A 27,129-nucleotide genomic window follows, 5' to 3' on the forward strand; every position below is an offset into this window, starting at 1 on the left:
AGCTCATATACTTTTCCCATGTTGCAGACCAGGGCTTCACGCATGACGAGAATTCTACCACTGAACCACCAATGCTCACATTTTGGTCATAATTACACCCATGACAGGTAATTCTAACAATGAAACACCAACGCTTGCTAGCTCAAGAATTTGTGCTCCTAGAATTGAATTGGTCTGACTCATGTGCACACCTGTAGACGTCAAAATTCTTGTACATGTCGAGGAATGAACACTTACAGAGCTCCTCGTTAGTATAGTGGTCAGTATCCCCGCCTGTCACGCGGGAGACCGGGGTTCAATTTACCTGCATCAGCCAGAGATTCAGCAACAAGTGCACTCCAATGCAGCTCATATACTTTTCCCATGTTGCAGACCAGGGCTTCACGCATGACGAGAATTCTACCGCTGAACCACCAATGCTCACATTTAGTAAAAATTTGGCTCAGTCTGAACGAAAAGAGCCAATTTGTTTTGGTCACACAAATGATCCAGCCTCACACCTTTGCCTGCATCAGCCAGAGATTCAGCAGCAGGTGCACTCCAATGCAGCTCAGACACTTTTCCCATGTTGCAGAAAAGGGCTTCACGCATGACGAGAATTCTACCATTGAACAACCAATGCACACATTTAGTCACAATTTGGCTCAGTCTGATCGAAAAGAGCCAATTTGTTTTGGTCACACAAATGATCCAGCCTCATACCTTTGCCTTTATCAGCCAGAGATTCAGCAGCAGGTGCACTCCAATGCAGCTCAGATACTTTTCCAATGTTGCAGACCAGGGCTTCACGCATGACGAGAATTCTACCACTGAACCACCAATGCTCACATTTAGTAAAAATTTGGCTCAGTCTGATCGAAAAGAGCCAATTTGTTTTGGTCACACAAATGATCCAGCCTCATACCTTTGCCTGCAATCAGCCAGAGATTCAGCAGCAGGTGCACTCCAATGCAGCTCAGACACTTTTCCAATGTTGCAGACCAGGGCTTCACGCATGACGAGAATTCTACCATTGAACAACCAATGCTCACATTTAGTCACAATTTGGCTCAGTCTGATCGAAAAGAGCCAATTTGTTTTGGTCACACAAATGATCCAGCCTCATACCTTTGCCTTTATCAGCCAGAGATTCAGCAGCAGGTGCACTCCAATGCAGCTCAGATACTTTTCCAATGTTGCAGACCAGGGCTTCACGCATGACGAGAATTCTACCACTGAACCACCAATGCTCACATTTAGTAAAAATTTGGCTCAGTCTGATCGAAAAGAGCCAATTTGTTTTGGTCACACAAATGATCCAGCCTCATACCTTTGCCTGCAATCAGCCAGAGATTCAGCAGCAGGTGCACTCCAATGCAGCTCAGACACTTTTCCAATGTTGCAGACCAGGGCTTCACGCATGACGAGAATTCGACCACTGAACCACCAATGCTCACATTTAGTAAAAATTTGGCTCAGTCTGAACGAAAAGAGCCAATTTGTTTTGGTCACACAAATGATCCATCCTCATACCTTTACCTGCATCAGCCAGAGATTCAGCAACAAGTGCACTCCAATGCAGCTCATATACTTTTCCCATGTTGCAGACCAGGGCTTCACGCATGACGAGAATTCTACCACTGAACCACCAATGCTCACATTTTGGTCATAATTACACCCATGACAGGTAATTCTAACAATGAAACACCAACGCTTGCTAGCTCAAGAATTTGTGCTCCTAGAATTGAATTGGTCTGACTCATGTGCACACCTGTAGACGTCAAAATTCTTGTACATGTCGAGGAATGAAAACTTACAGAGCTCCTCGTTAGTATAGTGGTCAGTATCCCCGCCTGTCACGCGGGAGACCGGGGTTCAATTTACCTGCATCAGCCAGAGATTCAGCAACAAGTGCACTCCAATGCAGCTTATATACTTTTCCCATGTTGCAGACCAGGGCTTCACGCATGACGAGAATTCTACCGCTGAACCACCAATGCTCACATTTAGTAAAAATTTGGCTCAGTCTGAACGAAAAGAGCCAATTTGTTTTGGTCACACAAATGATCCAGCCTCACACCTTTGCCTGCATCAGCCAGAGATTCAGCAGCAGGTGCACTCCAATGCAGCTCAGACACTTTTCCCATGTTGCAGAAAAGGGCTTCACGCATGACGAGAATTCTACCATTGAACAACCAATGCACACATTTAGTCACAATTTGGCTCAGTCTGATCGAAAAGAGCCAATTTGTTTTGGTCACACAAATGATCCAGCCTCATACCTTTGCCTTTATCAGCCAGAGATTCAGCAGCAGGTGCACTCCAATGCAGCTCAGATACTTTTCCAATGTTGCAGACCAGGGCTTCACGCATGACGAGAATTCTACCACTGAACCACCAATGCTCACATTTAGTAAAAATTTGGCTCAGTCTGATCGAAAAGAGCCAATTTGTTTTGGTCACACAAATGATCCAGCCTCATACCTTTACCTGCATCAGCCAGAGATTCAGCAACAAGTGCACTCCAATGCAGCTCATATACTTTTCCCATGTTGCAGACCAGGGCTTCACGCATGACGAGAATTCTACCACTGAACCACCAATGCTCACATTTTGGTCATAATTACACCCATGACAGGTAATTCTAACAATGAAACACCAACGCTTGCTAGCTCAAGAATTTGTGCTCCTAGAATTGAATTGGTCTGACTCATGTGCACACCTGTAGACGTCAAAATTCTTGTACATGTCGAGGAATGAACACTTACAGAGCTCCTCGTTAGTATAGTGGTCAGTATCCCCGCCTGTCACGCGGGAGACCGGGGTTCAATTCCCCGACGGGGAGTTAGGGAATTTTACTCACCTTGCCGAACACATTCAACCTGGCGTTATTGAAGATGCATGAGGTGTCTGTGAGTAAGACGAGGCCTGCAAAGTTAGGTATGCCTGCTGCGGTAGGATGTTCCACGAGAGGTGACCCCTCACACAGACGCACACTGTGTTTAAGTTGCGATTTCAGAATTAATAAAAATCTTGACCTGCATTGGCCGGGAATCGAACCCGGGCCTCCCGCGTGGCAGGCGAGAATTCTACCACTGAACCACCAATGCTCACATTTAGTCACAATTTGGCTCACAAAATAATCTCGAGGAAAGATTTCCACCTGCAGGACTAAAAGTCCTTGCTCACTTCAAGAAATACTGCAACACCACAGCCCCTCATTAGTACAGTGGTCAGTATCCCTTGGCCATGCGTGAAACAAGGAATGTGAAGATTTTTGGTTTTACTCAGTACGAACGAAAAGAGCCAATTTGTTTTGGTCAAACAAATGATCCAGCCTCATACCTTTGCCTGCAATCAGCCAGAGAATCAGCAGCAGGTGCACTCCAATGCAGCTCAGATACTTTTCCAATGTTGCAGACCAGGGCTTCACGCATGACGAGAATTCTACCACTGAACCACCAATGCTCACATTTAGTCACAATTTGGCTCAATCTGAACGAAAAGAGCTAATTAGTTTTGGTCACACAAATGATCCAGCCTCATACCTTTGCCTGCATCAGCCAGAGATTCAGCAGCAGGTGCACTCCAATGCAGCTCAGATACTTTTCCAATGTTGTAGACCAGGGCTTCACGCATGACGAGAATTCTACCGCTGAACCACCAATGCTCACATTTAGTAAAAATTTGGCTCAGTCTGAACGAAAAGAGCCAATTTGTTTTGGTCACACAAATGATCCAGCCTCACACCTTTGCCTGCATCAGCCAGAGATTCAGCAGCAGGTGCACTCCAATGCAGCTCAGACACTTTTCCCATGTTGCAGAAAAGGGCTTCACGCATGACGAGAATTCTACCATTGAACAACCAATGCTCACATTTAGTCACAATTTGGCTCAGTCTGATCGAAAAGAGCCAATTTGTTTTGGTCACACAAATGATCCAGCCTCATACCTTTGCCTTTATCAGCCAGAGATTCAGCAGCAGGTGCACTCCAATGCAGCTCAGATACTTTTCCAATGTTGCAGACCAGGGCTTCACGCATGACGAGAATTCTACCACTGAACCACCAATGCTCACATTTAGTAAAAATTTGGCTCAGTCTGATCGAAAAGAGCCAATTTGTTTTGGTCACACAAATGATCCAGCCTCATACCTTTGCCTGCAATCAGCCAGAGATTCAGCAGCAGGTGCACTCCAATGCAGCTCAGACACTTTTCCAATGTTGCAGACCAGGGCTTCACGCATGACGAGAATTCTACCATTGAACAACCAATGCTCACATTTAGTCACAATTTGGCTCAGTCTGATCGAAAAGAGCCAATTTGTTTTGGTCACACAAATGATCCAGCCTCATACCTTTGCCTTTATCAGCCAGAGATTCAGCAGCAGGTGCACTCCAATGCAGCTCAGATACTTTTCCAATGTTGCAGACCAGGGCTTCACGCATGACGAGAATTCTACCACTGAACCACCAATGCTCACATTTAGTAAAAATTTGGCTCAGTCTGATCGAAAAGAGCCAATTTGTTTTGGTCACACAAATGATCCAGCCTCATACCTTTGCCTGCAATCAGCCAGAGATTCAGCAGCAGGTGCACTCCAATGCAGCTCAGACACTTTTCCAATGTTGCAGACCAGGGCTTCACGCATGACGAGAATGCTACCACTGAACCACCAATGCTCACATTTAGTAAAAATTTGGCTCAGTCTGAACGAAAAGAGCCAATTTGTTTTGGTCACACAAATGATCCATCCTCATACCTTTACCTGCATCAGCCAGAGATTCAGCAACAAGTGCACTCCAATGCAGCTCATATACTTTTCCCATGTTGCAGACCAGGGCTTCACGCATGACGAGAATTCTACCACTGAACCACCAATGCTCACATTTTGGTCATAATTACACCCATGACAGGTAATTCTAACAATGAAACACCAACGCTTGCTAGCTCAAGAATTTGTGCTCCTAGAATTGAATTGGTCTGACTCATGTGCACACCTGTAGACGTCAAAATTCTTGTACATGTCGAGGAATGAACACTTACAGAGCTCCTCGTTAGTATAGTGGTCAGTATCCCCGCCTGTCACGCGGGAGACCGGGGTTCAATTTACCTGCATCAGCCAGAGATTCAGCAACAAGTGCACTCCAATGCAGCTCATATACTTTTCCCATGTTGCAGACCAGGGCTTCACGCATGACGAGAATTCTACCGCTGAACCACCAATGCTCACATTTAGTAAAAATTTGGCTCAGTCTGAACGAAAAGAGCCAATTTGTTTTGGTCACACAAATGATCCAGCCTCACACCTTTGCCTGCATCAGCCAGAGATTCAGCAGCAGGTGCACTCCAATGCAGCTCAGACACTTTTCCCATGTTGCAGAAAAGGGCTTCACGCATGACGAGAATTCTACCATTGAACAACCAATGCACACATTTAGTCACAATTTGGCTCAGTCTGATCGAAAAGAGCCAATTTGTTTTGGTCACACAAATGATCCAGCCTCATACCTTTGCCTTTATCAGCCAGAGATTCAGCAGCAGGTGCACTCCAATGCAGCTCAGATACTTTTCCAATGTTGCAGACCAGGGCTTCACGCATGACGAGAATTCTACCACTGAACCACCAATGCTCACATTTAGTAAAAATTTGGCTCAGTCTGATCGAAAAGAGCCAATTTGTTTTGGTCACACAAATGATCCAGCCTCATACCTTTGCCTGCAATCAGCCAGAGATTCAGCAGCAGGTGCACTCCAATGCAGCTCAGACACTTTTCCAATGTTGCAGACCAGGGCTTCACGCATGACGAGAATTCTACCATTGAACAACCAATGCTCACATTTAGTCACAATTTGGCTCAGTCTGATCGAAAAGAGCCAATTTGTTTTGGTCACACAAATGATCCAGCCTCATACCTTTGCCTTTATCAGCCAGAGATTCAGCAGCAGGTGCACTCCAATGCAGCTCAGATACTTTTCCAATGTTGCAGACCAGGGCTTCACGCATGACGAGAATTCTACCACTGAACCACCAATGCTCACATTTAGTAAAAATTTGGCTCAGTCTGATCGAAAAGAGCCAATTTGTTTTGGTCACACAAATGATCCAGCCTCATACCTTTGCCTGCAATCAGCCAGAGATTCAGCAGCAGGTGCACTCCAATGCAGCTCAGACACTTTTCCAATGTTGCAGACCAGGGCTTCACGCATGACGAGAATTCGACCACTGAACCACCAATGCTCACATTTAGTAAAAATTTGGCTCAGTCTGAACGAAAAGAGCCAATTTGTTTTGGTCACACAAATGATCCATCCTCATACCTTTACCTGCATCAGCCAGAGATTCAGCAACAAGTGCACTCCAATGCAGCTCATATACTTTTCCCATGTTGCAGACCAGGGCTTCACGCATGACGAGAATTCTACCACTGAACCACCAATGCTCACATTTTGGTCATAATTACACCCATGACAGGTAATTCTAACAATGAAACACCAACGCTTGCTAGCTCAAGAATTTGTGCTCCTAGAATTGAATTGGTCTGACTCATGTGCACACCTGTAGACGTCAAAATTCTTGTACATGTCGAGGAATGAAAACTTACAGAGCTCCTCGTTAGTATAGTGGTCAGTATCCCCGCCTGTCACGCGGGAGACCGGCTGTCACGCGGGAGGGCTTCACGCATGACGAGAATTCTACCATTGAACAACCAATGCTCACATTTAGTCACAATTTGGCTCAGTCTGATCGAAAAGAGCCAATTTGTTTTGGTCACACAAATGATCCAGCCTCATACCTTTGCCTTTATCAGCCAGAGATTCAGCAGCAGGTGCACTCCAATGCAGCTCAGATACTTTTCCAATGTTGCAGACCAGGGCTTCACGCATGACGAGAATTCTACCACTGAACCACCAATGCTCACATTTAGTAAAAATTTGGCTCAGTCTGATCGAAAAGAGCCAATTTGTTTTGGTCACACAAATGATCCAGCCTCATACCTTTGCCTGCAATCAGCCAGAGATTCAGCAGAAGGTGCACTCCAATGCAGCTCAGACACTTTTCCAATGTTGCAGACCAGGGCTTCACGCATGACGAGAATTCTACCACTGAACCACCAATGCTCACATTTAGTAAAAATTTGGCTCAGTCTGAACGAAAAGAGCCAATTTGTTTTGGTCACACAAATGATCCATCCTCATACCTTTACCTGCATCAGCCAGAGATTCAGCAACAAGTGCACTCCAATGCAGCTCATATACTTTTCCCATGTTGCAGACCAGGGCTTCACGCATGACGAGAATTCTACCACTGAACCACCAATGCTCACATTTTGGTCATAATTACACCCATGACAGGTAATTCTAACAATGAAACACCGACGCTTGCTAGCTCAAGAATTTGTGCTCCTAGAATTGAATTGGTCTGACTCATGTGCACACCTGTAGACCTCAAAATTCTTGTACATGTCGAGGAATGAAAACTTACAGAGCTCCTCGTTAGTATAGTGGTCAGTATCCCCGCCTGTCACGCGGGAGACCGGGGTTCAATTCCCCGACGGGGAGTTAGGGAATTTTACTCACCTTGCCGAACACATTCAACCTGGCGTTATTGAAGATGCATGAGGTGTCTGTGAGTAAGACGAGGCCTGCAAAGTTAGGTATGCCTGCTGCGGTAGGATGTTCCACGAGAGGTGACCCCTCACACAGACGCACACTGTGTTTAAGTTGCGATTTCAGAATTAATAAAAATCTTGACCTGCATTGGCCGGGAATCGAACCCGGGCCTCCCGCGTGGCAGGCGAGAATTCTACCACTGAACCACCAATGCTCTCATTTAGTCACAATTTGGCTCACAAAATAATCTCGAGGAAAGATTTCCACCTGCAGGACTAAAAGTCCTTGCTCACTTCAAGAAATACTGCAACACCACAGCCCCTCATTAGTACAGTGGTCAGTATCCCTTGGCCATGCGTGAAACAAGGAATGTGAAGATTTTTGGTTTTACTCAGTACGAACGAAAAGAGCCAATTTGTTTTGGTCAAACAAATGATCCAGCCTCATACCTTTGCCTGCAATCAGCCAGAGAATCAGCAGCAGGTGCACTCCAATGATGCTCAGATACTTTTCCAATGTTGTAGACCAGGGCTTCACGCATGACGAGAATTCTACCGCTGAACCACCAATGCTCACATTTAGTAAAAATTTGGCTCAGTCTGAACGAAAAGAGCCAATTTGTTTTGGTCACACAAATGATCCAGCCTCACACCTTTGCCTGCATCAGCCAGAGATTCAGCAGCAGGTGCACTCCAATGCAGCTCAGACACTTTTCCCATGTTGCAGAAAAGGGCTTCACGCATGACGAGAATTCTACCATTGAACAACCAATGCTCACATTTAGTCACAATTTGGCTCAGTCTGATCGAAAAGAGCCAATTTGTTTTGGTCACACAAATGATCCAGCCTCATACCTTTGCCTTTATCAGCCAGAGATTCAGCAGCAGGTGCACTCCAATGCAGCTCAGATACTTTTCCAATGTTGCAGACCAGGGCTTCACGCATGACGAGAATTCTACCACTGAACCACCAATGCTCACATTTAGTAAAAATTTGGCTCAGTCTGATCGAAAAGAGCCAATTTGTTTTGGTCACACAAATGATCCAGCCTCATACCTTTGCCTGCAATCAGCCAGAGATTCAGCAGCAGGTGCACTCCAATGCAGCTCAGACACTTTTCCAATGTTGCAGACCAGGGCTTCACGCATGACGAGAATTCTACCATTGAACAACCAATGCTCACATTTAGTCACAATTTGGCTCAGTCTGATCGAAAAGAGCCAATTTGTTTTGGTCACACAAATGATCCAGCCTCATACCTTTGCCTTTATCAGCCAGAGATTCAGCAGCAGGTGCACTCCAATGCAGCTCAGATACTTTTCCAATGTTGCAGACCAGGGCTTCACGCATGACGAGAATTCTACCACTGAACCACCAATGCTCACATTTAGTAAAAATTTGGCTCAGTCTGATCGAAAAGAGCCAATTTGTTTTGGTCACACAAATGATCCAGCCTCATACCTTTGCCTGCAATCAGCCAGTGATTCAGCAGCAGGTGCACTCCAATGCAGCTCAGACACTTTTCCAATGTTGCAGACCAGGGCTTCACGCATGACGAGAATTCTACCACTGAACCACCAATGCTCACATTTAGTAAAAATTTGGCTCAGTCTGAACGAAAAGAGCCAATTTGTTTTGGTCACACAAATGATCCATCCTCATACCTTTACCTGCATCAGCCAGAGATTCAGCAACAAGTGCACTCCAATGCAGCTCATATACTTTTCCCATGTTGCAGACCAGGGCTTCACGCATGACGAGAATTCTACCACTGAACCACCAATGCTCACATTTTGGTCATAATTACACCCATGACAGGTAATTCTAACAATGAAACACCAACGCTTGCTAGCTCAAGAATTTGTGCTCCTAGAATTGAATTGGTACAGCTAATTAGTTTTGGTCACACAAATGATCCAGCCTCATACCTTTGCCTGCATCAGCCAGAGATTCAGCAGCAGGTGCACTCCAATGCAGCTCAGATACTTTTCCAATGTTGTAGACCAGGGCTTCACGCATGACGAGAATTCTACCGCTGAACCACCAATGCTCACATTTAGTAAAAATTTGGCTCAGTCTGAACGAAAAGAGCCAATTTGTTTTGGTCACACAAATGATCCAGCCTCACACCTTTGCCTGCATCAGCCAGAGATTCAGCAGCAGGTGCACTCCAATGCAGCTCAGACACTTTTCCCATGTTGCAGAAAAGGGCTTCACGCATGACGAGAATTCTACCATTGAACAACCAATGCTCACATTTAGTCACAATTTGGCTCAGTCTGATCGAAAAGAGCCAATTTGTTTTGGTCACACAAATGATCCAGCCTCATACCTTTGCCTTTATCAGCCAGAGATTCAGCAGCAGGTGCACTCCAATGCAGCTCAGATACTTTTCCAATGTTGCAGACCAGGGCTTCACGCATGACGAGAATTCTACCACTGAACCACCAATGCTCACATTTTGGTCATAATTACACCCATGACAGGTAATTCTAACAATGAAACACCAACGCTTGCTAGCTCAAGAATTTGTGCTCCTAGAATTGAATTGGTACAGCTAATTAGTTTTGGTCACACAAATGATCCAGCCTCATACCTTTGCCTGCATCAGCCAGAGATTCAGCAGCAGGTGCACTCCAATGCAGCTCAGATACTTTTCCAATGTTGTAGTCCAGGGCTTCACGCATGACGAGAATTCTACCGCTGAACCACCAATGCTCACATTTAGTAAAAATTTGGCTCAGTCTGAACGAAAAGAGCCAATTTGTTTTGGTCACACAAATGATCCAGCCTCACACCTTTGCCTGCATCAGCCAGAGATTCAGCAGCAGGTGCACTCCAATGCAGCTCAGACACTTTTCCCATGTTGCAGAAAAGGGCTTCACGCATGACGAGAATTCTACCATTGAACAACCAATGCTCACATTTAGTCACAATTTGGCTCAGTCTGATCGAAAAGAGCCAATTTGTTTTGGTCACACAAATGATCCAGCCTCATACCTTTGCCTTTATCAGCCAGAGATTCAGCAGCAGGTGCACTCCAATGCAGCTCAGATACTTTTCCAATGTTGCAGACCAGGGCTTCACGCATGACGAGAATTCTACCACTGAACCACCAATGCTCACATTTAGTAAAAATTTGGCTCAGTCTGATCGAAAAGAGCCAATTTGTTTTGGTCACACAAATGATCCAGCCTCATACCTTTGCCTGCAATCAGCCAGAGATTCAGCAGCAGGTGCACTCCAATGCAGCTCAGACACTTTTCCAATGTTGCAGACCAGGGCTTCACGCATGACGAGAATTCTACCACTGAACCACCAATGCTCACATTTAGTAAAAATTTGGCTCAGTCTGAACGAAAAGAGCCAATTTGTTTTGGTCACACAAATGATCCATCCTCATACCTTTACCTGCATCAGCCAGAGATTCAGCAACAAGTGCACTCCAATGCAGCTCATATACTTTTCCCATGTTGCAGACCAGGGCTTCACGCATGACGAGAATTCTACCACTGAACCACCAATGCTCACATTTTGGTCATAATTACACCCATGACAGGTAATTCTAACAATGAAACACCAACGCTTGCTAGCTCAAGAATTTGTGCTCCTAGAATTGAATTGGTCTGACTCATATGCACACCTGTAGACGTCAAAATTCTTGTACATGTCGAGGAATGAAAACTTACAGAGCTCCTCGTTAGTATAGTGGTCAGTATCCCCGCCTGTCACGCGGGAGACCGGGGTTCAATTCCCCGACGGGGAGTTAGGGAATTTTACTCACCTTGCCGAACACATTCAACCTGGCGTTATTGAAGATGCATGAGGTGTCTGTGAGTAAGACGAGGCCTGCAAAGTTAGGTATGCCTGCTGCGGTACGATGTTCCACGAGAGGTGACCCCTCACACAGACGCACACTGTGTTTAAGTTGCGATTTCAGAATTAATAAAAATCTTGACCTCCATTGGCCGGGAATCGAACCCGGGCCTCCCGCGTGGCAGGCGAGAATTCTACCACTGAACTACCAATGCTCACATTTAGTCACAATTTGGCTCACAAAATAATCTCGAGGAAAGATTTCCACCTGCAGGACTAAAAGTCCTTGCTCACTTCAAGAAATACTGCAACACCACAGCCCCTCATTAGTACAGTGGTCAGTATCCCTTGGCCATGCGTGAAACAAGGAATGTGAAGATTTTTGGTTTTACTCAGTACGAACGAAAAGAGCCAATTTGTTTTGGTCAAACAAATGATCCAGCCTCATACCTTTGCCTGCAATCAGCCAGAGAATCAGCAGCAGGTGCACTCCAATGATGCTCAGATACTTTTCCAATGTTGCAGACCAGGGCTTCACGCATGACGAGAATTCTACCACTGAACCACCAATGCTCACATTTAGTAAAAATTTGGCTCAGTCTGATCGAAAAGAGCCAATTTGTTTTGGTCACACAAATGATCCAGCCTCATACCTTTACCTGCATCAGCCAGAGATTCAGCAACAAGTGCACTCCAATGCAGCTCATATACTTTTCCCATGTTGCAGACCAGGGCTTCACGCATGACGAGAATTCTACCACTGAACCACCAATGCTCACATTTTGGTCATAATTACACCCATGACAGGTAATTCTAACAATGAAACACCAACGCTTGCTAGCTCAAGAATTTGTGCTCCTAGAATTGAATTGGTCTGACTCATGTGCACACCTGTAGACGTCAAAATTCTTGTACATGTCGAGGAATGAACACTTACAGAGCTCCTCGTTAGTATAGTGGTCAGTATCCCCGCCTGTCACGCGGGAGACCGGGGTTCAATTCCCCGACGGGGAGTTAGGGAATTTTACTCACCTTGCCGAACACATTCAACCTGGCGTTATTGAAGATGCATGAGGTGTCTGTGAGTAAGACGAGGCCTGCAAAGTTAGGTATGCCTGCTGCGGTAGGATGTTCCACGAGAGGTGACCCCTCACACAGACGCACACTGTGTTTAAGTTGCGATTTCAGAATTAATAAAAATCTTGACCTGCATTGGCCGGGAATCGAACCCGGGCCTCCCGCGTGGCAGGCGAGAATTCTACCACTGAACCACCAATGCTCTCATTTAGTCACAATTTGGCTCACAAAATAATCTCGAGGAAAGATTTCCACCTGCAGGACTAAAAGTCCTTGCTCACTTCAAGAAATACTGCAACACCACAGCCCCTCATTAGTACAGTGGTCAGTATCCCTTGGCCATGCGTGAAACAAGGAATGTGAAGATTTTTGGTTTTACTCAGTACGAACGAAAAGAGCCAATTTGTTTTGGTCAAACAAATGATCCAGCCTCATACCTTTGCCTGCAATCAGCCAGAGAATCAGCAGCAGGTGCACTCCAATGATGCTCAGATACTTTTCCAATGTTGTAGACCAGGGCTTCACGCATGACGAGAATTCTACCGCTGAACCACCAATGCTCACATTTAGTAAAAATTTGGCTCAGTCTGAACGAAAAGAGCCAATTTGTTTTGGTCACACAAATGATCCAGCCTCACACCTTTGCCTGCATCAGCCAGAGATTCAGCAGCAGGTGCACTCCAATGCAGCTCAGACACTTTTCCCATGTTGCAGAAAAGGGCTTCACGCATGACGAGAATTCTACCATTGAACAACCAATGCTCACATTTAGTCACAATTTGGCTCAGTCTGATCGAAAAGAGCCAATTTGTTTTGGTCACACAAATGATCCAGCCTCATACCTTTGCCTTTATCAGCCAGAGATTCAGCAGCAGGTGCACTCCAATGCAGCTCAGATACTTTTCCAATGTTGCAGACCAGGGCTTCACGCATGACGAGAATTCTACCACTGAACCACCAATGCTCACATTTAGTAAAAATTTGGCTCAGTCTGATCGAAAAGAGCCAATTTGTTTTGGTCACACAAATGATCCAGCCTCATACCTTTGCCTGCAATCAGCCAGAGATTCAGCAGCAGGTGCACTCCAATGCAGCTCAGACACTTTTCCAATGTTGCAGACCAGGGCTTCACGCATGACGAGAATTCTACCATTGAACAACCAATGCTCACATTTAGTCACAATTTGGCTCAGTCTGATCGAAAAGAGCCAATTTGTTTTGGTCACACAAATGATCCAGCCTCATACCTTTGCCTTTATCAGCCAGAGATTCAGCAGCAGGTGCACTCCAATGCAGCTCAGATACTTTTCCAATGTTGCAGACCAGGGCTTCACGCATGACGAGAATTCTACCACTGAACCACCAATGCTCACATTTAGTAAAAATTTGGCTCAGTCTGATCGAAAAGAGCCAATTTGTTTTGGTCACACAAATGATCCAGCCTCATACCTTTGCCTGCAATCAGCCAGTGATTCAGCAGCAGGTGCACTCCAATGCAGCTCAGACACTTTTCCAATGTTGCAGACCAGGGCTTCACGCATGACGAGAATTCTACCACTGAACCACCAATGCTCACATTTAGTAAAAATTTGGCTCAGTCTGAACGAAAAGAGCCAATTTGTTTTGGTCACACAAATGATCCATCCTCATACCTTTACCTGCATCAGCCAGAGATTCAGCAACAAGTGCACTCCAATGCAGCTCATATACTTTTCCCATGTTGCAGACCAGGGCTTCACGCATGACGAGAATTCTACCACTGAACCACCAATGCTCACATTTTGGTCATAATTACACCCATGACAGGTAATTCTAACAATGAAACACCAACGCTTGCTAGCTCAAGAATTTGTGCTCCTAGAATTGAATTGGTACAGCTAATTAGTTTTGGTCACACAAATGATCCAGCCTCATACCTTTGCCTGCATCAGCCAGAGATTCAGCAGCAGGTGCACTCCAATGCAGCTCAGATACTTTTCCAATGTTGTAGACCAGGGCTTCACGCATGACGAGAATTCTACCGCTGAACCACCAATGCTCACATTTAGTAAAAATTTGGCTCAGTCTGAACGAAAAGAGCCAATTTGTTTTGGTCACACAAATGATCCAGCCTCACACCTTTGCCTGCATCAGCCAGAGATTCAGCAGCAGGTGCACTCCAATGCAGCTCAGACACTTTTCCCATGTTGCAGAAAAGGGCTTCACGCATGACGAGAATTCTACCATTGAACAACCAATGCTCACATTTAGTCACAATTTGGCTCAGTCTGATCGAAAAGAGCCAATTTGTTTTGGTCACACAAATGATCCAGCCTCATACCTTTGCCTTTATCAGCCAGAGATTCAGCAGCAGGTGCACTCCAATGCAGCTCAGATACTTTTCCAATGTTGCAGACCAGGGCTTCACGCATGACGAGAATTCTACCACTGAACCACCAATGCTCACATTTTGGTCATAATTACACCCATGACAGGTAATTCTAACAATGAAACACCAACGCTTGCTAGCTCAAGAATTTGTGCTCCTAGAATTGAATTGGTACAGCTAATTAGTTTTGGTCACACAAATGATCCAGCCTCATACCTTTGCCTGCATCAGCCAGAGATTCAGCAGCAGGTGCACTCCAATGCAGCTCAGATACTTTTCCAATGTTGTAGTCCAGGGCTTCACGCATGACGAGAATTCTACCGCTGAACCACCAATGCTCACATTTAGTAAAAATTTGGCTCAGTCTGAACGAAAAGAGCCAATTTGTTTTGGTCACACAAATGATCCAGCCTCACACCTTTGCCTGCATCAGCCAGAGATTCAGCAGCAGGTGCACTCCAATGCAGCTCAGACACTTTTCCCATGTTGCAGAAAAGGGCTTCACGCATGACGAGAATTCTACCATTGAACAACCAATGCTCACATTTAGTCACAATTTGGCTCAGTCTGATCGAAAAGAGCCAATTTGTTTTGGTCACACAAATGATCCAGCCTCATACCTTTGCCTTTATCAGCCAGAGATTCAGCAGCAGGTGCACTCCAATGCAGCTCAGATACTTTTCCAATGTTGCAGACCAGGGCTTCACGCATGACGAGAATTCTACCACTGAACCACCAATGCTCACATTTAGTAAAAATTTGGCTCAGTCTGATCGAAAAGAGCCAATTTGTTTTGGTCACACAAATGATCCAGCCTCATACCTTTGCCTGCAATCAGCCAGAGATTCAGCAGCAGGTGCACTCCAATGCAGCTCAGACACTTTTCCAATGTTGCAGACCAGGGCTTCACGCATGACGAGAATTCTACCACTGAACCACCAATGCTCACATTTAGTAAAAATTTGGCTCAGTCTGAACGAAAAGAGCCAATTTGTTTTGGTCACACAAATGATCCATCCTCATACCTTTACCTGCATCAGCCAGAGATTCAGCAACAAGTGCACTCCAATGCAGCTCATATACTTTTCCCATGTTGCAGACCAGGGCTTCACGCATGACGAGAATTCTACCACTGAACCACCAATGCTCACATTTTGGTCATAATTACACCCATGACAGGTAATTCTAACAATGAAACACCAACGCTTGCTAGCTCAAGAATTTGTGCTCCTAGAATTGAATTGGTCTGACTCATATGCACACCTGTAGACGTCAAAATTCTTGTACATGTCGAGGAATGAAAACTTACAGAGCTCCTCGTTAGTATAGTGGTCAGTATCCCCGCCTGTCACGCGGGAGACCGGGGTTCAATTCCCCGACGGGGAGTTAGGGAATTTTACTCACCTTGCCGAACACATTCAACCTGGCGTTATTGAAGATGCATGAGGTGTCTGTGAGTAAGACGAGGCCTGCAAAGTTAGGTATGCCTGCTGCGGTACGATGTTCCACGAGAGGTGACCCCTCACACAGACGCACACTGTGTTTAAGTTGCGATTTCAGAATTAATAAAAATCTTGACCTCCATTGGCCGGGAATCGAACCCGGGCCTCCCGCGTGGCAGGCGAGAATTCTACCACTGAACTACCAATGCTCACATTTAGTCACAATTTGGCTCACAAAATAATCTCGAGGAAAGATTTCCACCTGCAGGACTAAAAGTCCTTGCTCACTTCAAGAAATACTGCAACACCACAGCCCCTCATTAGTACAGTGGTCAGTATCCCTTGGCCATGCGTGAAACAAGGAATGTGAAGATTTTTGGTTTTACTCAGTACGAACGAAAAGAGCCAATTTGTTTTGGTCAAACAAATGATCCAGCCTCATACCTTTGCCTGCAATCAGCCAGAGAATCAGCAGCAGGTGCACTCCAATGATGCTCAGATACTTTTCCAATGTTGTAGACCAGGGCTTCACGCATGACGAGAATTCTACCGCTGAACCACCAATGCTCACATTTAGTAAAAATTTGGCTCAGTCTGAACGAAAAGAGCCAATTTGTTTTGGTCACACAAATGATCCAGCCTCACACCTTTGCCTGCATCAGCCAGAGATTCAGCAGCAGGTGCACTCCAATGCAGCTCAGACACTTTTCCCATGTTGCAGAAAAGGGCTTCACGCATGACGAGAATTCTACCATTGAACAACCAATGCTCACATTTAGTCACAATTTGGCTCAGTCTGATCGAAAAGAGCCAATTTGTTTTGGTCACACAAATGATCCAGCCTCATACCTTTGCCTTTATCAGCCAGAGATTCAGCAGCAGGTGCACTCCAATGCAGCTCAGATACTTTTCCAATGTTGCAGACCAGGGCTTCACGCATGACGAGAATTCTACCACTGAACCACCAATGCTCACATTTAGTAAAAATTTGGCTCAGTCTGATCGAAAAGAGCCAATTTGTTTTGGTCACACAAATGATCCAGCCTCATACCTTTGCCTGCAATCAGCCAGAGATTCAGCAGCAGGTGCACTCCAATGCAGCTCAGACACTTTTCCAATGTTGCAGACCAGGGCTTCACGCATGACGAGAATTCTACCATTGAACAACCAATGCTCACATTTAGTCACAATTTGGCTCAGTCTGATCGAAAAGAGCCAATTTGTTTTGGTCACACAAATGATCCAGCCTCATACCTTTGCCTTTATCAGCCAGAGATTCAGCAGCAGGTGCACTCCAATGCAGCTCAGATACTTTTCCAATGTTGCAGACCAGGGCTTCACGCATGACGAGAATTCTACCACTGAACCACCAATGCTCACATTTAGTAAAAATTTGGCTCAGTCTGATCGAAAAGAGCCAATTTGTTTTGGTCACACAAATGATCCAGCCTCATACCTTTGCCTGCAATCAGCCAGTGATTCAGCAGCAGGTGCACTCCAATGCAGCTCAGACACTTTTCCAATGTTGCAGACCAGGGCTTCACGCATGACGAGAATTCTACCACTGAACCACCAATGCTCAAATTTAGTAAAAATTTGGCTCAGTCTGAACGAAAAGAGCCAATTTGTTTTGGTCACACAAATGATCCATCCTCATACCTTTACCTGCATCAGCCAGAGATTCAGCAACAAGTGCACTCCAATGCAGCTCATATACTTTTCCCATGTTGCAGACCAGGGCTTCACGCATGACGAGAATTCTACCACTGAACCACCAATGCTCACATTTTGGTCATAATTACACCCATGACAGGTAATTCTAACAATGAAACACCAACGCTTGCTAGCTCAAGAATTTGTGCTCCTAGAATTGAATTGGTACAGCTAATTAGTTTTGGTCACACAAATGATCCAGCCTCATACCTTTGCCTGCATCAGCCAGAGATTCAGCAGCAGGTGCACTCCAATGCAGCTCAGATACTTTTCCAATGTTGTAGACCAGGGCTTCACGCATGACGAGAATTCTACCGCTGAACCACCAATGCTCACATTTAGTAAAAATTTGGCTCAGTCTGAACGAAAAGAGCCAATTTGTTTTGGTCACACAAATGATCCAGCCTCACACCTTTGCCTGCATCAGCCAGAGATTCAGCAGCAGGTGCACTCCAATGCAGCTCAGACACTTTTCCCATGTTGCAGAAAAGGGCTTCACGCATGACGAGAATTCTACCATTGAACAACCAATGCTCACATTTAGTCACAATTTGGCTCAGTCTGATCGAAAAGAGCCAATTTGTTTTGGTCACACAAATGATCCAGCCTCATACCTTTGCCTTTATCAGCCAGAGATTCAGCAGCAGGTGCACTCCAATGCAGCTCAGATACTTTTCCAATGTTGCAGACCAGGGCTTCACGCATGACGAGAATTCTACCACTGAACCACCAATGCTCACATTTTGGTCATAATTACACCCATGACAGGTAATTCTAACAATGAAACACCAACGCTTGCTAGCTCAAGAATTTGTGCTCCTAGAATTGAATTGGTACAGCTAATTAGTTTTGGTCACACAAATGATCCAGCCTCATACCTTTGCCTGCATCAGCCAGAGATTCAGCAGCAGGTGCACTCCAATGCAGCTCAGATACTTTTCCAATGTTGTAGTCCAGGGCTTCACGCATGACGAGAATTCTACCGCTGAACCACCAATGCTCACATTTAGTAAAAATTTGGCTCAGTCTGAACGAAAAGAGCCAATTTGTTTTGGTCACACAAATGATCCAGCCTCACACCTTTGCCTGCATCAGCCAGAGATTCAGCAGCAGGTGCACTCCAATGCAGCTCAGACACTTTTCCCATGTTGCAGAAAAGGGCTTCACGCATGACGAGAATTCTACCATTGAACAACCAATGCTCACATTTAGTCACAATTTGGCTCAGTCTGATCGAAAAGAGCCAATTTGTTTTGGTCACACAAATGATCCAGCCTCATACCTTTGCCTTTATCAGCCAGAGATTCAGCAGCAGGTGCACTCCAATGCAGCTCAGATACTTTTCCAATGTTGCAGACCAGGGCTTCACGCATGACGAGAATTCTACCACTGAACCACCAATGCTCACATTTAGTAAAAATTTGGCTCAGTCTGATCGAAAAGAGCCAATTTGTTTTGGTCACACAAATGATCCAGCCTCATACCTTTGCCTGCAATCAGCCAGAGATTCAGCAGCAGGTGCACTCCAATGCAGCTCAGACACTTTTCCAATGTTGCAGACCAGGGCTTCACGCATGACGAGAATTCTACCACTGAACCACCAATGCTCACATTTAGTAAAAATTTGGCTCAGTCTGAACGAAAAGAGCCAATTTGTTTTGGTCACACAAATGATCCATCCTCATACCTTTACCTGCATCAGCCAGAGATTCAGCAACAAGTGCACTCCAATGCAGCTCATATACTTTTCCCATGTTGCAGACCAGGGCTTCACGCATGACGAGAATTCTACCACTGAACCACCAATGCTCACATTTTGGTCATAATTACACCCATGACAGGTAATTCTAACAATGAAACACCAACGCTTGCTAGCTCAAGAATTTGTGCTCCTAGAATTGAATTGGTCTGACTCATATGCACACCTGTAGACGTCAAAATTCTTGTACATGTCGAGGAATGAAAACTTACAGAGCTCCTCGTTAGTATAGTGGTCAGTATCCCCGCCTGTCACGCGGGAGACCGGGGTTCAATTCCCCGACGGGGAGTTAGGGAATTTTACTCACCTTGCCGAACACATTCAACCTGGCGTTATTGAAGATGCATGAGGTGTCTGTGAGTAAGACGAGGCCTGCAAAGTTAGGTATGCCTGCTGCGGTAGGATGTTCCACGAGAGGTGACCCCTCACACAGACGCACACTGTGTTTAAGTTGCGATTTCAGAATTAATAAAAATCTTGACCTCCATTGGCCGGGAATCGAACCCGGGCCTCCCGCGTGGCAGGCGAGAATTCTACCACTGAACTACCAATGCTCACATTTAGTCACAATTTGGCTCACAAAATAATCTCGAGGAAAGATTTCCACCTGCAGGACTAAAAGTCCTTGCTCACTTCAAGAAATACTGCAACACCACAGCCCCTCATTAGTACAGTGGTCAGTATCCCTTGGCCATGCGTGAAACAAGGAATGTGAAGATTTTTGGTTTTACTCAGTACGAACGAAAAGAGCCAATTTGTTTTGGTCAAACAAATGATCCAGCCTCATACCTTTGCCTGCAATCAGCCAGAGAATCAGCAGCAGGTGCACTCCAATGCAGCTCAGATACTTTTCCAATGTTGCAGACCAGGGCTTCACGCATGACGAGAATTCTACCACTGAACCACCAATGCTCACATTTAGTCACAATTTGGCTCAATCTGAACGAAAAGAGCTAATTAGTTTTGGTCACACAAATGATCCAGCCTCATACCTTTGCCTGCATCAGCCAGAGATTCAGCAGCAGGTGCACTCCAATGCAGCTCAGATACTTTTCCAATGTTGTAGACCAGGGCTTCACGCATGACGAGAATTCTACCGCTGAACCACCAATGCTCACATTTAGTAAAAATTTGGCTCAGTCTGAACGAAAAGAGCCAATTTGTTTTGGTCACACAAATGATCCAGCCTCACACCTTTGCCTGCATCAGCCAGAGATTCAGCAGCAGGTGCACTCCAATGCAGCTCAGACACTTTTCCCATGTTGCAGAAAAGGGCTTCACGCATGACGAGAATTCTACCATTGAACAACCAATGCTCACATTTAGTCACAATTTGGCTCAGTCTGATCGAAAAGAGCCAATTTGTTTTGGTCACACAAATGATCCAGCCTCATACCTTTGCCTTTATCAGCCAGAGATTCAGCAGCAGGTGCACTCCAATGCAGCTCAGATACTTTTCCAATGTTGCAGACCAGGGCTTCACGCATGACGAGAATTCTACCACTGAACCACCAATGCTCACATTTAGTAAAAATTTGGCTCAGTCTGATCGAAAAGAGCCAATTTGTTTTGGTCACACAAATGATCCAGCCTCATACCTTTGCCTGCAATCAGCCAGAGATTCAGCAGCAGGTGCACTCCAATGCAGCTCAGACACTTTTCCAATGTTGCAGACCAGGGCTTCACGCATGACGAGAATTCTACCATTGAACAACCAATGCTCACATTTAGTCACAATTTGGCTCAGTCTGATCGAAAAGAGCCAATTTGTTTTGGTCACACAAATGATCCAGCCTCATACCTTTGCCTTTATCAGCCAGAGATTCAGCAGCAGGTGCACTCCAATGCAGCTCAGATACTTTTCCAATGTTGCAGACCAGGGCTTCACGCATGACGAGAATTCTACCACTGAACCACCAATGCTCACATTTAGTAAAAATTTGGCTCAGTCTGATCGAAAAGAGCCAATTTGTTTTGGTCACACAAATGATCCAGCCTCATACCTTTGCCTGCAATCAGCCAGTGATTCAGCAGCAGGTGCACTCCAATGCAGCTCAGACACTTTTCCAATGTTGCAGACCAGGGCTTCACGCATGACGAGAATTCTACCACTGAACCACCAATGCTCACATTTAGTAAAAATTTGGCTCAGTCTGAACGAAAAGAGCCAATTTGTTTTGGTCACACAAATGATCCATCCTCATACCTTTACCTGCATCAGCCAGAGATTCAGCAACAAGTGCACTCCAATGCAGCTCATATACTTTTCCCATGTTGCAGACCAGGGCTTCACGCATGACGAGAATTCTACCACTGAACCACCAATGCTCACATTTTGGTCATAATTACACCCATGACAGGTAATTCTAACAATGAAACACCAACGCTTGCTAGCTCAAGAATTTGTGCTCCTAGAATTGAATTGGTACAGCTAATTAGTTTTGGTCACACAAATGATCCAGCCTCATACCTTTGCCTGCATCAGCCAGAGATTCAGCAGCAGGTGCACTCCAATGCAGCTCAGATACTTTTCCAATGTTGTAGACCAGGGCTTCACGCATGACGAGAATTCTACCGCTGAACCACCAATGCTCACATTTAGTAAAAATTTGGCTCAGTCTGAACGAAAAGAGCCAATTTGTTTTGGTCACACAAATGATCCAGCCTCACACCTTTGCCTGCATCAGCCAGAGATTCAGCAGCAGGTGCACTCCAATGCAGCTCAGACACTTTTCCCATGTTGCAGAAAAGGGCTTCACGCATGACGAGAATTCTACCATTGAACAACCAATGCTCACATTTAGTCACAATTTGGCTCAGTCTGATCGAAAAGAGCCAATTTGTTTTGGTCACACAAATGATCCAGCCTCATACCTTTGCCTTTATCAGCCAGAGATTCAGCAGCAGGTGCACTCCAATGCAGCTCAGATACTTTTCCAATGTTGCAGACCAGGGCTTCACGCATGACGAGAATTCTACCACTGAACCACCAATGCTCACATTTTGGTCATAATTACACCCATGACAGGTAATTCTAACAATGAAACACCAACGCTTGCTAGCTCAAGAATTTGTGCTCCTAGAATTGAATTGGTACAGCTAATTAGTTTTGGTCACACAAATGATCCAGCCTCATACCTTTGCCTGCATCAGCCAGAGATTCAGCAGCAGGTGCACTCCAATGCAGCTCAGATACTTTTCCAATGTTGTAGACCAGGGCTTCACGCATGACGAGAATTCTACCGCTGAACCACCAATGCTCACATTTAGTAAAAATTTGGCTCAGTCTGAACGAAAAGAGCCAATTTGTTTTGGTCACACAAATGATCCAGCCTCACACCTTTGCCTGCATCAGCCAGAGATTCAGCAGCAGGTGCACTCCAATGCAGCTCAGACACTTTTCCCATGTTGCAGAAAAGGGCTTCACGCATGACGAGAATTCTACCATTGAACAACCAATGCTCACATTTAGTCACAATTTGGCTCAGTCTGATCGAAAAGAGCCAATTTGTTTTGGTCACACAAATGATCCAGCCTCATACCTTTGCCTTTATCAGCCAGAGATTCAGCAGCAGGTGCACTCCAATGCAGCTCAGATACTTTTCCAATGTTGCAGACCAGGGCTTCACGCATGACGAGAATTCTACCACTGAACCACCAATGCTCACATTTTGGTCATAATTACACCCATGACAGGTAATTCTAACAATGAAACACCAACGCTTGCTAGCTCAAGAATTTGTGCTCCTAGAATTGAATTGGTACAGCTAATTAGTTTTGGTCACACAAATGATCCAGCCTCATACCTTTGCCTGCATCAGCCAGAGATTCAGCAGCAGGTGCACTCCAATGCAGCTCAGATACTTTTCCAATGTTGTAGACCAGGGCTTCACGCATGACGAGAATTCTACCGCTGAACCACCAATGCTCACATTTAGTCACAATTTGGCTCAGTCTGAACGAAAAGAGCCAATTTGTTTTGGTCACACAAATGATCCAGCCTCACACCTTTGCCTGCATCAGCCAGAGATTCAGCAGCAGGTGCACTCCAATGCAGCTCAGACACTTTTCCCATGTTGCAGAAAAGGGCTTCACGCATGACGAGAATTCTACCATTGAACAACCAATGCTCACATTTTGTCACAATTTGGCTCAGTCTGATCGAAAAGAGCCAATTTGTTTTGGTCACACAAATGATCCAGCCTCATACCTTTGCCTTTATCAGCCAGAGATTCAGCAGCAGGTGCACTCCAATGCAGCTCAGATACTTTTCCAATGTTGCAGACCAGGGCTTCACGCATGACGAGAATTCTACCACTGAACCACCAATGCTCACATTTAGTAAAAATTTGGCTCAGTCTGATCGAAAAGAGCCAATTTGTTTTGGTCACACAAATGATCCAGCCTCATACCTTTGCCTGCAATCAGCCAGAGATTCAGCAGCAGGTGCACTCCAATGCAGCTCAGACACTTTTCCAATGTTGCAGACCAGGGCTTCACGCATGACGAGAATTCTACCATTGAACAACCAATGCTCACATTTAGTCACAATTTGGCTCAGTCTGATCGAAAAGAGCCAATTTGTTTTGGTCACACAAATGATCCAGCCTCATACCTTTGCCTTTATCAGCCAGAGATTCAGCAGCAGGTGCACTCCAATGCAGCTCAGATACTTTTCCAATGTTGCAGACCAGGGCTTCACGCATGACGAGAATTCTACCACTGAACCACCAATGCTCACATTTAGTAAAAATTTGGCTCAGTCTGATCGAAAAGAGCCAATTTGTTTTGGTCACACAAATGATCCAGCCTCATACCTTTGCCTGCAATCAGCCAGAGATTCAGCAGCAGGTGCACTCCAATGCAGCTCAGACACTTTTCCAATGTTGCAGACCAGGGCTTCACGCATGACGAGAATTCTACCACTGAACCACCAATGCTCACATTTAGTAAAAATTTGGCTCAGTCTGAACGAAAAGAGCCAATTTGTTTTGGTCACACAAATGATCCATCCTCATACCTTTACCTGCATCAGCCAGAGATTCAGCAACAAGTGCACTCCAATGCAGCTCATATACTTTTCCCATGTTGCAGACCAGGGCTTCACGCATGACGAGAATTCTACCACTGAACCACCAATGCTCACATTTTGGTCATAATTACACCCATGACAGGTAATTCTAACAATGAAACACCAACGCTTGCTAGCTCAAGAATTTGTGCTCCTAGAATTGAATTGGTCTGACGCATGTGCACACCTGTAGACGTCAAAATTCTTGTACATGTCGAGGAATGAATACTTACAGAGCTCCTTGTTAGTATAGTGGTCAGTATCCCCGCCTGTCACGCGGGAGACCGGGGTTCAATTCCCCAACGGGGAGTTAGGGAATTTTACTCACCTTGCCGAACACATTCAACCTGGCGTTATTGAAGATGCATGAGGTGTCTGTGAGTAAGACGAGGCCTGCAAAGTTAGGTATGCCTGCTGCGGTAGGATGTTCCACGAGAGGTGACCCCTCACACAGACGCACACTGTGTTTAAGTTGCGATTTCAGAATTAATAAAAATCTTGACCTGCATTGGACGGGAATCGAACCCGGGCCTCCCGCGTGGCAGGCGAGAATTCTACCACTGAACCACCTGCAGGACTAAAAGTCCTTGCTCACTTCAAGAAATACTGCAACACCACAGCCCCTCATTAGTACAGTGGTCAGTATCCCTTGGCCATGCGTGAAACAAGGAATGTCAAGATTTTTGGTTTTACTCAGTACGAACGAAAAGAGCCAATTTGTTTTGGTCAAACAAATGATCCAGCCTCATACCTTTGCCTGCAATCAGCCAGAGAATCAGCAGCAGGTGCACTACAATGCAGCTCAGATACTTTTCCAATGTTGCAGACCAGGGCTTCACGCATGACGAGAATTCTACCACTGAACCACCAATGCTCACATTTAGTCACAATTTGGCTCAATCTGAACGAAAAGAGCTAATTAGTTTTGGTCACACAAATGATCCAGCCTCATACCTTTGCCTGCATCAGCCAGAGATTCAGCAGCAGGTGCACTCCAATGCAGCTCAGATACTTTTCCAATGTTGTAGACCAGGGCTTCACGCATGACGAGAATTCTACCGCTGAACCACCAATGCTCACATTTAGTAAAAATTTGGCTCAGTCTGAACGAAAAGAGCCAATTTGTTTTGGTCACACAAATGATCCAGCCTCACACCTTTGCCTGCATCAGCCAGAGATTCAGCAGCAGGTGCACTCCAATGCAGCTCAGACACTTTTCCCATGTTGCAGAAAAGGGCTTCACGCATGACGAGAATTCTACCATTGAACAACCAATGCTCACATTTAGTCACAATTTGGCTCAGTCTGATCGAAAAGAGCCAATTTGTTTTGGTCACACAAATGATCCAGCCTCATACCTTTGCCTTTATCAGCCAGAGATTCAGCAGCAGGTGCACTCCAATGCAGCTCAGATACTTTTCCAATGTTGCAGACCAGGGCTTCACGCATGACGAGAATTCTACCACTGAACCACCAATGCTCACATTTAGTAAAAATTTGGCTCAGTCTGATCGAAAAGAGCCAATTTGTTTTGGTCACACAAATGATCCAGCCTCATACCTTTGCCTGCAATCAGCCAGAGATTCAGCAGCAGGTGCACTCCAATGCAGCTCAGACACTTTTCCAATGTTGCAGACCAGGGCTTCACGCATGACGAGAATTCTACCATTGAACAACCAATGCTCACATTTAGTCACAATTTGGCTCAGTCTGATCGAAAAGAGCCAATTTGTTTTGGTCACACAAATGATCCAGCCTCATACCTTTGCCTTTATCAGCCAGAGATTCAGCAGCAGGTGCACTCCAATGCAGCTCAGATACTTTTCCAATGTTGCAGACCAGGGCTTCACGCATGACGAGAATTCTACCACTGAACCACCAATGCTCACATTTAGTAAAAATTTGGCTCAGTCTGAACGAAAAGAGCCAATTTGTTTTGGTCACACAAATGATCCATCCTCATACCTTTACCTGCATCAGCCAGAGATTCAGCAACAAGTGCACTCCAATGCAGCTCATATACTTTTCCCATGTTGCAGACCAGGGCTTCACGCATGACGAGAATTCTACCACTGAACCACCAATGCTCACATTTTGGTCATAATTACACCCATGACAGGTAATTCTAACAATGAAACACCAACGCTTGCTAGCTCAAGAATTTGTGCTCCTAGAATTGAATTGGTCTGACTCATGTGCACACCTGTAGACGTCAAAATTCTTGTACATGTCGAGGAATGAAAACTTACAGAGCTCCTCGTTAGTATAGTGGTCAGTATCCCCGCCTGTC

The sequence above is a fragment of the Pollachius pollachius genome, assembly GCF_949987615.1.
Source record: "Pollachius pollachius genome assembly, chromosome: 4".
Classification (NCBI taxonomy): domain Eukaryota; kingdom Metazoa; phylum Chordata; class Actinopteri; order Gadiformes; family Gadidae; genus Pollachius; species Pollachius pollachius.